This window comes from Marmota monax, unplaced genomic scaffold, assembly GCF_021218885.2.
Source record: "Marmota monax isolate L192 unplaced genomic scaffold, Marmota_monax_Labrador192_F-V1.1 WCK01_AAM20220418_F8-fsc00081, whole genome shotgun sequence".
NCBI lineage: Eukaryota > Metazoa > Chordata > Mammalia > Rodentia > Sciuridae > Marmota > Marmota monax.
The window spans coordinates 1,042,387-1,056,273 of record NW_026695234.1 but is presented as its reverse complement, the minus strand read 5'-3'; the positions used below and the strand labels follow the sequence as shown (position 1 = coordinate 1,056,273).

The 13,887-nt window shown below is 38.3% G+C and overlaps 1 protein-coding gene across 2 annotated transcripts in view; it reads right to left on the bottom strand.

The window, feature by feature from the left end:
* Window positions 1-13,887, bottom strand: part of Clmp (CXADR like membrane protein) — a 95,672-nt gene that overhangs the window by 24,328 nt on the left and 57,457 nt on the right. The gene's annotated exons all lie outside the window — the stretch shown is intronic.

The following is a 13,887-nucleotide window of genomic DNA, read 5'->3' as shown; positions in this document are numbered from 1 at the left end:
CAGAAACTGGAAGGCAATGTGTGGGGAGCAAATATCACAACAAGTAATTACTGGTGTTCCTATGTGCAAGGTGCAAGTCAAGGGTGTGGGAAAATCCTAGATGAGAAGTACTAGAAGTCCTGTTATCTCATATCACTGGACCCTCTGTTAATGGAATTCATGAACCTTCTTTTTTGGTAGTGCTGGGGATTGAACCCAGAATCTCACACATGCTAAGCAAGTGCTTCTCTGCCAACCTACATCCATAACCCTCATTCATATTTTTTTTATTAGTTATTGATAGACCTATATTTTACTTATTTATTTGTTTACATGTGGTGCTAAGAATCAAACCCAATGCCTCACACGTGCTAGGCAAGTGCTCTACCATTGAGCCATAACCCCAGCTCCATCATTCATATTTTTTAACCTCCCTGAATTACATTCTTCTCTTACTACCTTACTGTTTTTTTTTTTTTTTTTTGGTGTGTGCGGGGGTGGGGGGGCGTTATTGTTGTTGTTTGTTTGCAGTTTTGGGAATTGAACCTAGGGTCTCACGCACGCTAAGCAAGTACTTTACCACTGAGCTACATTCCCAGCCCTTTTATTTTTATTTATTTATTTATTTTTGTGGTGCTAGGGATTGAACCCAGGGCCTTGCGCTTTTTGTTTTGAGACACGATCTTGCTAAATTTCAGAGGCTGGCCTCAAGCTTGTAATCCTCCTGCCTTCACAGTATCTGCAATTACAAGCATGTGCCACTGTGCCCAGCTCTCACTGGATGTTTATCAACATTGGAATATCTCAAGTCAACAACTATGTCTTTTGATCTTTCTGTTTTCTACTAGCAGAGGCTTCCAAAGGATGATGTTCATAGAAATCATGCTCTAAATTGCCCAGTAACTCCTGATTTTTTTTTTTGGGGGGGGGGGACTGGGATTGACTCCAGGGGCACTTTACCATGCAGTTGTTTTTTGTTTTTAACTTTGATACAGAATTTTTGCTCAGTTGCTTAGGGTCTGCTTTAGTTGCTGAGCCTGGCCTAGAACATACAATCCCCCTGCCTCAGTCCCTTGGGATTATGGGTGTGTACCACCACGCTCAGAACAAGCCCTATTCTTTAAGTTATAGAATTCAATGTCACTTGAAGCTGAAAAACAACAACAACAAAAAAAAAAAAACACCTCAAAAAACTTAGAAGTGAACCTTGCCACTTTGTAAATGAATTCCTTTAAATCCCTAATTATTGCTGCTGAGCAGTAGCATAAATTTAAAAGAATAAAGAGACAACTAAAGAAATTATAATCTAAAGGAAAATTATTCATGATCAAAGGACTATGCAAATTTAGAGAAGAAAAAAATCATAGGCAATTGATTATAGGATTTAAGAAAAGCTTAACTCTTTCAAGGGATTTTTAATATTTATTTTTAGTTGTAGGTGGACACAATATCTTTATTTTATTTTTATGTGGTGCTGAGGATCAAACCTAGTGGCTCATGCATGCTAGGCAAGCATTCTACCACTGAGCCACAACCCCAGTCCTCTCAAGGGTTTTGTAAATATTAGAAATACTATATGCAAGTCACCTGATGTGGTGTTTAACACTTGATGGCTCTAAATACAAAGCAACTGGTTATATTATTAAGAAGGTGGTATTTCATCAGGGCATGGTGGCACATGCCCATAATTCTAACCTTAAGAGGCAAGAGGATCACTTGAGCTCAGAAGTTTGAGATTAGTTTAGGCAACATAGTAAGACACTGTCTCAAAAAAACACAAAAAGGGCTGTGTGCAGTGGTGAATATCTCTAATCCCAGCTGCTCTGGAGGCTGAGGCAGGAGGATGGTGAGTTCAAAGCCAGCGTCAGCAACTTAGTGAGGTCCTAAGCAACTTATGGAGAACCTGTCTCTAAATAAAATATACAAAAGGGCTGGGGATGTGGCTCAGTGGTTAAGTGCCCCTGGGTTCAATCCCTGGTACCAAAATACATACATAAATACATACATAACATACATACCACAAAAAGGTGGTGTTTGACATGGGCTTTGATAAATGAAATTCACCTAGATAAGAATAGAGCATGAAAAAGGTGTTGAGATGTGGGAAGGGGAAATTATGGGAATAGAGGCAGAGTGCGGAGGAGGATATCAGTAATGGTAATAAATAGTTTAGCTTGGCTGATGTGAAGAATAAGTGTGGAAAGCAGTAACAAATTAAACTGGAAAGGTGATGGGGCAGTTTATGTGATAAAAGGTCTTACCTGCCACAGTGGGCATGGTGACATAATCCCTGGCTTGCTTGAGGAAGAGAGGTTTAGGAACTGTAACAGCACACAGTGAAAGGGGAGATACTGAGACATGTCTTTGTGAAAAAGCTATTAATTTTTTCAGGTGAAAGATAGGTAGTAAATGTGGTAAAAAATAAAAGATCTGAGAAGTAATGTGGAAGTCAACACTATTGAATAGAGCATCTGGTTAGAATTAAGCAGTTTATGGTTTCCTACAAGCAATCTAAGACTTGGCTATAGTCTGGCTGTTTATATCCTCACTCGAATGCCTGTGTTTAAACCTAACCCCCAATTGATGGTATTTGAAGATGGGGCCTTTGGAAGGTGTTTAGGCTATGAGGGTAGAGACTTTGGGAATGCAATTAGTGTCATTATAAGGAAAAAAAAAAAGATTCAAAACCTAAGATTGTTTTCAAGCTTGTGTGACTGGTAGGATGATGATGCATTAGCAGTACTAGGAAAGTTAGGAGCACAATGATGTGTTTTATTTTGGGGTGAAGTGGGGAGGGTAGACACTGAATCTGGGTTTAAGTTCATTGCAATATCTAGGTAGAACTGTCCATGAAGCTGCCCTGAGCACTTTCCCTGACCATAGCACCTTTCCTTGTACTGTAGAAACCCATACAGCTCCCCAAATAGTGCCTACCCTCAGTTACGTTAGAGGAAGTTGCATGACCCTGGGCATTGCTTATTTCTTCATCTTTCATTTCTCGTGTGCCTCATATAAAAAGCTCTTGGAAACACTCCTGTTCTATCATTGTGCCTGGGCTAAACTTTTTCAGATCCCTTGAGTTTCCTTGGTCATTCCACAGGAACACCCTATATGGGAGAGGGGAAGGCAGAAGTTGATATCCCACCCCCACCAAACTGGCTCCAACACCAAGCTGGGTTTCCAGGTCACTCCTTAGACTCTTATTAATGGCAGCTTACTCTCAGACCTCTTTGTAGTACAAGAATGCCTCCAGGAACAAAAGAACTTTTACAGAGAGTTCCTGTTTCTCTTAGTAACATATTATTTTGTTCTTCCAACTTCTTTCTAGTTTCATGTTGTATGATTTCAAAATATCAAACAAGCTGGGCACAGTGGCACACACCTGTAATCCCAGCGGTTCCAGAGGCTGAGGCAGGAGGATACTGAGTTCAAAGCCAGCCTCAGCAATGGCGAGGTGCTTAGCAACTCAGTGAGGCCCTGTCTCTAAATAAAATACAAAATGGGGCTGGGGATGTGGCTCAATCAATGGTCAAGCGCCCCTGAGTTCAATCCCCAGCACACCTTCCCCACAAAATCAAATCTTTCTATTCAAAACAAAATTCCAATTACCCCAGTTGAAGCATGTCCTCTATTCATTCAATATCCTTTTGGCTATTCAGTTCCACTTTTCTTTCTTTCTTTCTTTTTTTTAAACCACTTTCATCTTTTTATAGCAGTGGTTTCCTATAAGCTATAAGTAACCTAAGACTTGGCTATAGACTGGTTGTTTATATCCTTACCCGAATGCCTGTGTTGAAATCTAACTCCCAATTGATGGTATTTGAAGCCAGGGTCTTTGGAAGGTGGTTAGGCTATGAGGGTGGAGACTTTGGGAATGCAATTAGTGTCATTATAAGAAAACCCAGAGAGTTCCATGGGTCCTTTCACCATGTGAGGACACAGAAACAAGATGGTGGTCTGTGAGTGAGGAAGCCCTCATCAGACATTATATTTACCAGCACTTTGATTTGTGTGTGTGTTTGTGTGTGGGGGTGCTGGGGTTCAAACCCAGAGCCTTACACATTCTAGGCAATAACTCTACAATGAGCTATATCCTTGTCCCCTAGTACCTTGGTCTTAGATGACTAGCCTCAGAACTGTGAGAAATAAATTTCTGTTATTTATAAATCACCCAGCACTGGTGCTTGGTTATAGTGACCTGAACTAAGAGACTCCAAATTCATCTTCTCTCCTCTTTCCTATTAATCTCTCTTATTACCTGACTAAATAAGGCAGCTTATATAAGTAAGGCATTGTTGACTATTAAATGTACAGCATTAAAGACTGATAAAATAATATGACAAAACACTGGATCAATTAAAAATTTGTTCCTGCAGGTCAAATGCTTCAATTGATTCTTCAACTGAACAGTTTTTCCTATCCTATGGATCAAAATCCCAGAGAAGGAAAGGGACGGGGGCAGGGTGTAAGTATTGTAAATAGTACCTGTCGACCAGCTATTGGTTATTTGGAAGTAATTAGTGACTGTTCCACCCAAAATTTGCTGCCTATTTTGTAATGAATAGTTCAGCCTGGTTCTATCATTCACTTTGATTCAGGGGCTGCCTATAATAACATCCAGCCTCTCCTTGGTTTGCAACTTTCTTAGGTTAGCCAGAATGATCCCAACTTTAGTTTCATATCACCTCTTATCATGCATACCCCAAACATTGAGTTCTTTTGGGAAAAATGCAAAGCAAAGTGCAGGACCATAAGAACAATTCAGTGTGTTGGCCTAATTTGGCTGAATTTATGTGGTGCAATTGAAATGGAAATAATACTTTGAATTTCCTTTTACTGCATATGTCAGAACAATTTTCTATGAACTAATAGGATATTTTCACTTGGGGTTTTATCCTGTAGGTTTGAATACACTGCAGGTATTCAATAAAATTTATTAAATTGATTTGAATCTAACCCACACAACTGTTTTACCAAAAAGCAAATTAAGACACAGGGGTAAAAGAGTTCATTCAAGGTCCTAAGAACTCATTAAGAGCAGAAATAATCCATAGAATAACACATTCTCCTTCAATCCCATAAAGAAGCTACAGAGCAACTGAGAAATTTGCCAGTTTGCATTATACTAAGGTAAGCTTGTAAGAAGGAGATCCTACTTCTACCTCTACCAAACACAACAATGCTCAAATGAAACCACTGATGTAAACCCTGGGCAAGGCTAGAGAACCTAGCGCCAATTTAGTGCATACAGTAGGTACTTACTATACACTGAATAAGTAAATGAAAAAAAAAAAATCAGCTATGAAACTTGCTGAGTTGGGCCACTAGAGGGAATCAAAGACTCAGATTTGGTTCATGTCCCCAAAGAACTGGAACATAGTGGTGGGTGGTATGCTTTGACAGAGTGCCAGATTCTATTTATACCATTTCCAGAATTAAATACAGCAGTGCTGAGAGGGGCTCTTCTATGAATACAAATGATTTTACCAAGGCAGGGCACCTCAACCAGAGCTTATGAATCTATAGTCTTCCCTGAACCTCAGCTCCCTAGACACTTAAGAGGCCACCAGTAGCTCTGCAGATTTCTTTTTCTTTCTTTCTTTTCTTTTTTAAAAATATTTTTAGTTGTCAATGGATTTTTTACTTTGTTTATTCATGTGGTGCTGAGGATTGAACCCAGGGTCTCACTTATGCTAGGCAAGTACTCTACCACTGAGCCACAACCCCAGTCCCTCTGCAGATTTCTATGACCCTTATGTAGTCTTTTTTGAAGTTCACATGTATCCTTGTTCAATAGCCTAAGTAGACAGGGCCTGGCATCTGTGTTTAACTCCTAGGCTTCGCAGCATTCATGGGAATGCTTGGCATGTGTCTGCCATCTAGTGGATAAGAGGGAAGGGACAGGCTGACTACCAGTAATGAGCCTAGGATTCCTTGGGCACTGAAAGAGTCATCTTTGTTTAAAAATACCTTAGAGATAATCAATTTAACTTACCAGGAAATTCCTGCCCAGATGATTAAAATGTCAAGTTGCAAAGCTAGTTAGTGGCAGACCTGCAAGTAAGGGAAGGGTCTCCATTGGCATCTAGGTTTTTTCTTGTAGCATTGAGAATTGCCTCTTGGTGTACATGCAAAATGCCTTTGAGGAAGCTGCAGGCTTTCCCTAAGTGGGGCTTTTGCATGCAACTAGGCACTTAACAAAGGACTTGGGAGAATTACCCTCTCTGAGCCTTACTGTTATAATCTGCAAAATGGGAATTCAGAAAGCCACTGAGGTAAAAGCACCTAGCACAGGAATGGCACACAGGAGGCTCCCCACAAAATATGAGCTCCCTCTCCTGCTCATATTTGCTAAAAAAGGGGACTTTTTCTCAGATGATCATTGCTTATATTCTGTTAAGATTAGTTTAAGGTTTTAGTTTCCAAAAGTTTAGAGTATAACATTTTATTAAAGATTCTCTTGAGCCTTCAAGACCTCCTCCAAAGAGATGAAGCAGGGGTACTTTTTAACAGAAACTAAGATGCTGCCTTTAAAGAATCTATTTCTCTCATAGTTCCCTAACAGATAATTCTTCCACTTCTCAAATACTTACTGGATGCTGAGAGGGAACAACTTACCTGAACTCTCCATGTTTATTCTTCCCAAGGAAGGGATCCTACAGCATTGCCCTCATCAGCACAGGAACCAAACCCCTCCCAAGGCTCCACTTAGGAGAAGCTACAGTGCTTAGTGCAATTTGGGAATGGATGGGTTCATTTTTTAGATTTGAGTTGTTGTTTACTAGGCTGTGTAGACCAAGTAACAAAATTATTGATCATGGTGGATTATCCGATGACAGATGTAGGAGCTGTGCCATACACCTGTGTCATATACAGAAGAGCATTGTCTAACAGCAATTAAAGTGTAGAAGCTCCTCCTTGGACTCAGTGGTAATCCTTTTCTAGTGGACTTGGTACAGTTCACTTTCCTGAATAGAAAAAAAGTTTCCTGTGTTTTGCTTTTACACAGATACTTGAGAAAGCCCCAGGAGAATCAAAATCATCACATGTCAATCAGAAAAATAAAAGGGACTTCGGAAGTTTTCTAATTGACCTCTCTCATTTTATAGATCAAGAGACTGAGAGCCAGGTTCTTCACCTATCAGGTATGGATGAAGATGGGAATACAAAGATGATAACAGTCTCTCTTTCTCCCTCAAATTCTTGGAAAGCTATGATTAATAATACCTTTCATTTAATTCATTTATGTTAAATTAAGGTGTTAATTTAAAACTGAGGCCACACAACTGAGGCCACATGGCCAATGGGAGGCATTGTGGAGATAGGCACCACCTCCAAAGTTAGAGAGAGAAAATTTTTATTTATTTATTTATTTATTTTTTAGTTTTTGGCGGACACAACATCTTTGTTTGTATGTGGTGCTGAGAATCGAACCCGGGGTACACGCATGCCAGGCGAGCACGCTACTGCTTGAGCCACATCCCCAGCCCTCCAAAGTTTGATTCTACTATCTTTCCCATGCCAAAAGTCTTTGTCTTTACCTTTAAATTGTAGGTTGGAAACAGATAATTTTTATTAAATGTTGATACACAGACCTAGGTAGCAGAGCTAACCATCCACATTTTTACATAATGCCCTATTAGTAACTGTTGTATTCTGCTACCTTTCCTATCCTCTACTATCCCCCCTCCCTCCCCTCCCATCTTCTCTCTCTACCCCATCCACTGTAATTCATTTCTCTCCTTGTTTATTTTCCCATTCCCCTCACAACCTCTTATATGTAATTTTGTATAACAATGAGGGTCTCCCTCCATTACCATGCAATTTCCCTTTTCTCTCCCTTTCCATCCCACCTCATGTATCTGTTTAATGTTGGAAACACTTGAAATATATAATTATTTTGCTAGCTGTGATTCTGAGCCAAAGAAGAAATTTATGGAGACAAATGTTAAAAGTTACAGCTAACCACAAGTATAGGGTGGGAACAACCTGGGAGATGTGGAGACTAAGAATTTTATTGACCATTTGTTGATGTGGCTGCTAAAAGTGCTGATCCAGTCTAGGGCTACATTTGTGGAGGTCTGATGTTCTAATCATGGGAAGTAACAGCCCCATTGTAATTCATAAAAGATATGCCAGCATATCCATAGCATCTGTGTTCAGTTCCAGAGGCTAAAAACTGTGAGAAGCATTGACAAAGTTGGCTTTCAGAGGATTGTTGCCAGGAAGTGATGGGGTCTGAAAAACATGTCATAGTAGGAATTGTTGACTTAATTTTAGGTCAATGGAGGATGGAAGACTAAAGGCCAATGTGGTAGCTGCCTTCTCACATTTAAAAGGTTATAAAACAAGTAAAAAGCTTATTGAGTTTTGTTCCTTAGGGTAGAATTGGACCCAGATGGCATAACAGATTCAACCACAAAATGAAAAGCAGGGAAATCTCTAATACCACTTTTCAGTTCTGAAATTATGTGATTCTCTTACAAAAGACTTACGTTATTTTGGCTAATGTGATTTTATTGTTCTGGTTGGTTTTGTTTGTTTGTTTGTTTTTCAGTGCTGGGGGTCAAACCTAAGGTCTTGCACATGCACAGACCAGCCATCTATCCCTGAGCTGCTATCTCCAGTCTGGAATTAATATATTGATAGACTTGGTAACAGTCCCGTCTGAGAGGAGAATGAGCTATATTATCTAGAGAGTCATTCATGTAGGGGTATGTCAGGGAAGAGGATCTTTATATATGTATGTTGAATGAATATTCAAAATGTTTTCTCACTATGAAATATTTATTGAGTTCCCAGTATATTCAAAGGTACTGTTCTAGTTGAATGTGGTGCAATGTAGGAAATATAAGTGCATATTATTATCTTTCAACATGATTCATCAACATCTTTGAGCTTTTACACAATGAATACAAAGGGTCATTCATTGTTCACATGGCTTTCAAGGACTGTTGAAGGGCTCCTTGAAAGCACTAAAAGGAACTAGCCCAAGCAACTATAGCATTTCTTTCCTATCTGTGCATATTTTAATCCACAAGGGGGCAGAATTTACTTAGGAAGGATTAGCCAATGTCTCACCGTGCAATTCCTAACAAGGATTATAATTGACAAAGAATTATAGACTATCTTGTATTTAAGTTCAAAAAGCATTTTGCTACAATTTTCTATTATATATGAAGTTTCCAACTATATGCAGTTAACTTTCAAGGACCCATGGAAATCTTAGGAAATATTATCAGGTATTTGGGAGGAACCTTATCCAGGAAATAGAAACATATACTATTTTAATGACTTTTAATGACTTGAGGTCACTGTTTTACCTTTTTAAAACTGAAGCAGATATTTGCTTTGTCTAAGACCAAAACCCTTACAAAGTTATTTGAACAAAAGTTAATTGCAGAATTTATTATGGAAAAAAAAAAACAACACCAATTACTCAGATGCTGTGAAGTATTATCTCTAGGCAGATGATAAGAACAGGTGAAAATGGAAGGGACAAAATTCTGTCCCAGAGAGTTGAGAAGCTAAGGAATCAGTAAAAGAACTGTCAAAGTCCTTCAAATATTGAAGTTTGGTCTTTGATGTAGGTTAGCATTTTATCTTGAATTATAAAATTCTGAACTGTCCTCACTGTATATAATCTAGAAACTCAAACTAGTAGGCTCTCACTGTCTTGTCTTCAGGTCAACTTTCTATTAAAACTAGTCTACTGAAACATATCAAGTTGTTCATATTCTCTTATTCTCACTGAGAATCTGAAATCACAGCAAAACTGTTCCAAGATCTTGACAGGTCTGTTAGTATCCAATTTTGGGGGAGGAGTACCAGAGATTGAACTCAGAGGCACTCGACCACTGAGCCACATCCCTAGCCCTATTTTGTATTTTATTTAGAGACTGAGTTGCTTAGTACCTCGCCATTGCTGAGTCTGGCTTTGAACTCCCAATTCTCCTGTCTCAGCCTCTGGAGCCACTGAGATTACAGGTGTGTGCCACTGTGTCTGATTGTATCCAATTTTTTATTACTTTGTGTCATAATATGTTCAGGGATACTGATTTCTCCAACATTTCCTTTAAACTAACACCTTATTTCCAGTGCTTCTGACATTGACAATTGATATCCATAGCAGAGTATCCAGCAGTGCACATTGGTTCAACAAATATAAGTGGCACTCCTAATATATGTTATACCATATATTAGGTGCTGCTGGGAATTAAAAAATGAATGACATTGTCTTTTGTCTATGAAGAGACCATGGTCTAATAAAGAGACAAAATAGGCACCCACCAAACCCAGTTCAAGGCAATGTGTGATCAATATTGTGTGAAGGTCAGAGAATGCTCTAGGAATTCAAGGAGGAAGATCACTAGGATGATCAGAATGGCTCCGTAGAAGAGGAAATATTTATTCTAGGTCTTGAAGAACAGGTTAGAATTTTAGCAGCTATAAGTTGTAGCTGATGACATTTCACAGACTATGAATGACATCTTGTCTGCTTAGCAAGCCAGTCGCCAAGCTGACCTCATTGCAGGCTGATTGGAACATCACTGTGCTCCCTTCCTCCTGAGAAGTTCTCATAAGGTCAATAAGATCATATAGTCAGCATGTAAGCTTTGCCACTGTCTTATAGGCTGAGGGTTCACTCTATGGGATTAAGGCTTTATCCTGATTTTTCCAGTAATAATTGTCAGGGTAAGGATGCTAGCCCTGTCTACAAAGGCCAGGTCTTTAAAAAATAGAGCAGCCCTTGGAATTATTCCCTGAAATAGTATGCTCATATGCTCTATGCATATATTCATGCTTACATATGGAGGAACGCACACATAACACTCTGCACAGAGACCTCTGCATGCATGCTAGTACCAGTGTACAGATCAGAAAGAATGTGTGTCTTTGATTCTGAGGCTTCAGAGAACTAGATTTCACCCTAACCTATTTCATTGACATATCTATTTATAGCCTCGGTTTCATTCCAAATGCTAAGGCACTTTCTAAATCTAAATCTTTTATTACTTTCGGCAGAGATTTTTACAGAAAAGAAAAATTAAAAATAGACTTACTACTGAGGGGGCAATAGTCAATTGTTAGAGATCCATGACAATGACAAATTGAGATTGTTGATAACTAAAATCCATTGATATATGAAAGCCACAAATTCAGTCTTTTTTTGGGGGGGGGGTACTGGGAATTGAACTCAGGGGCACTCGGCTACTGAGCCCCATCCCTAGCCCTATTTTGTATTTTATTTAGAGACAGGGTCTCACTGAGCCGCCTAGCACCTTGCTATTCCTGAGGCTGGCGCCAAGAGCCAGGCTCAAATTCAGTCTTTATCTTTATCCTCTCCTTTCTACCTACCACAGCTAATAACAAAGGGAAGATGACTGGTTTGAACTTTGTCTCTTCTGCCTTTTCAGTCACTCTTTTTAGGGAAGGACAGAAAAGTCATGAAACAAATAAAAAGAATCAAGGGCACTGTCGTTTTCTACTCACAGCAAAATCACCTCCAGCTGGATCAAAATGACAGTACACATTTGATACATTCCTTTCTGGTTGTATAACAGGACAAATAGCACTACCACTACTGCTGATTTTGATGCTGTTGTTTTAAGATTCTAATTGGGAAAGTCAACTTTGTTTCCATTTAATAATTTCAAAGAGGGGCTGGGGATGTGGCTCAAGCGGTAGCGCGCTCGCCTGGCATGCGTGCGGCCCGGGTTCGATCCTCAGAACCACATACAAACAAAGATGTTGTGCCCGCCGATAATTAAAAAATAAATAAATAAATATTAAAAAAAATAATAATAATAATTTCAAAGAGATGGATACATGTAACTTGAATAACCCTATGAGGCAGGATTTTGCCTTTTTACATACAGCAAACTCTAAGACTCAGAGAGGCTAAGTAATTTGCTAATATCTAAGAGCTAATACTTAATAGAACCAAAATTTCAACCCTTAACAGTGTGACTTGAGACCTGTGCTCTACAAATTATGAAACTACAATGTTGTTCATGTCATTCTGGTCATACATTTTCCTGGAATATGTTACGGGGAAATTTTACAAAAGTTCTGCCATCCTGATTGGGGGTGGGGGGCAAAATTATCTTCAAAGGTTATAGCAGGTAAAATGTGAAGGACAGTAATTCCCCATACAGCATTTGTGTTCAACATTAAAGAATGTGGTAGTATTTCTCCAAGAGACTAAAGCCTATGATCATTTAGGAGAAATGTTCAGAATATATTCTTACTAATGCATTCATGAAAAGCTGACCAAATGTATCATACCATTCATTTAACAAAGTCTTTTAAAATGCCTTGAAAATCACTAGTGTATTAAATTCCTAAAGACTACAGTAAGCTTTAATATACTTCTTACATCAGATGTGTGAGCAGAACTATAATCAGACTTAACTCATACCTCACAAGGAAGATCTCAGAGCTCCTATCTCCTAGAGACATATAATGTTGATTAAAATCTAGACCTTGATCTGTATGCTACTTAATGACAGCATGCAGAGAAATGGGCTAAACCAGACTTCAGCTTCTCAAATGAAGATGGCAAGAATAGACTCAGCACTGCAATTTGGCTCCCTATTTTGAATATATATATATCCCTGCAGAAAATGCCAAATCTCAGCAAGAGAGGATTTGTAATGTCAAATAATTTCCTCTAACTTTACTTTCTTCCTGTCACTCATCCACACCCAATGACTCAAATGGTTGCTTCACTCTCTTTCATTCATCCATTCACTCATGTATTTATTCAGATGATCTAACTATGAGTCTTGGGTTTGTCTTTCCAGGGGATTGTCTCCCAGATGATCTTTGCATTTCCATGAGAGCAGCAAACCAGTTCTGGCTGATCTACCTTTTCACAGATCTAGTGTACTTCATGCTTATGGTAGAGGGACAAGACATAACCCAAGAACATTATTATTTAATGAGTGGTTCCTCAATCTAGTAAATTATAGCATCCCTTAAAAAAGTTTTAAAAATTTAAAAAAATGTAATAAAACAAATTGTAAACATTCAAGCAGAACAAAATGCTATATAGTGAAAAATAAGTCTTTCCTGACCCTCAGTTGCCCTCTTGCAGGTAACTCTTGCTACAATTTCATATACTTTCTACATCTCACACTGGATTCATGATTTGGCTGGATATGGAATATTAGGTTGGATATAATTTTCATTCAAATTCCAGAAGACCTTGAAATTCTAGCTTCCAGGATTCCTATTGAGAAGTCTGATGCCATTTTTAATTCTAATCTTTTTTGTTTGTTTGTTTTAATTCCAATCTTTAATAATTGACTTCCTTTAGTTACCCCCGAAGTTTTTAGGATGTTAGCTTCATCTCTGGAGTTATAGATTTTTACTATGCTGGGTTTTGGTATTGGTTTTGTTTTTGTTTTTTATCCATTAATTGTGAAACCATTTACTTGGAAAACTCATTTCATTTAAGTGTCAGGAAATGTTATTGTACTGTTTAAAAATAATTTCTACCATTTTTTCTTCTTCTTTATGCACCTGTCTCTCAGATGTTGAACCTCTGGATTGATCCTCTAATTTTCTTATCTTTTCTCTTATATTCTTGGATTGAATACTTGAATTGTTCCAAGTATTTTCTCAAGGGATCTCTTAGGAGGCAGTTGTTAAAATCAGTGATTCAGATACCACATACATTCTTTTCTAGTTGAATAACTTTTGGCAAGTTTGTTGTTATGTTTTAGTTTACTGTATAAAATGGGGCATTAACTGAATTAAACTCATGGGCATTAAATAAGGATTAAGGTATATTATGAGAATCAAGTTAATTTTTTTATTGATTTAAAAAAATAAATGACAGCAGAATGCATTACAATTCTTATTATATGTACACAGCACAATTTTTCATATCTCTGGTTGTAC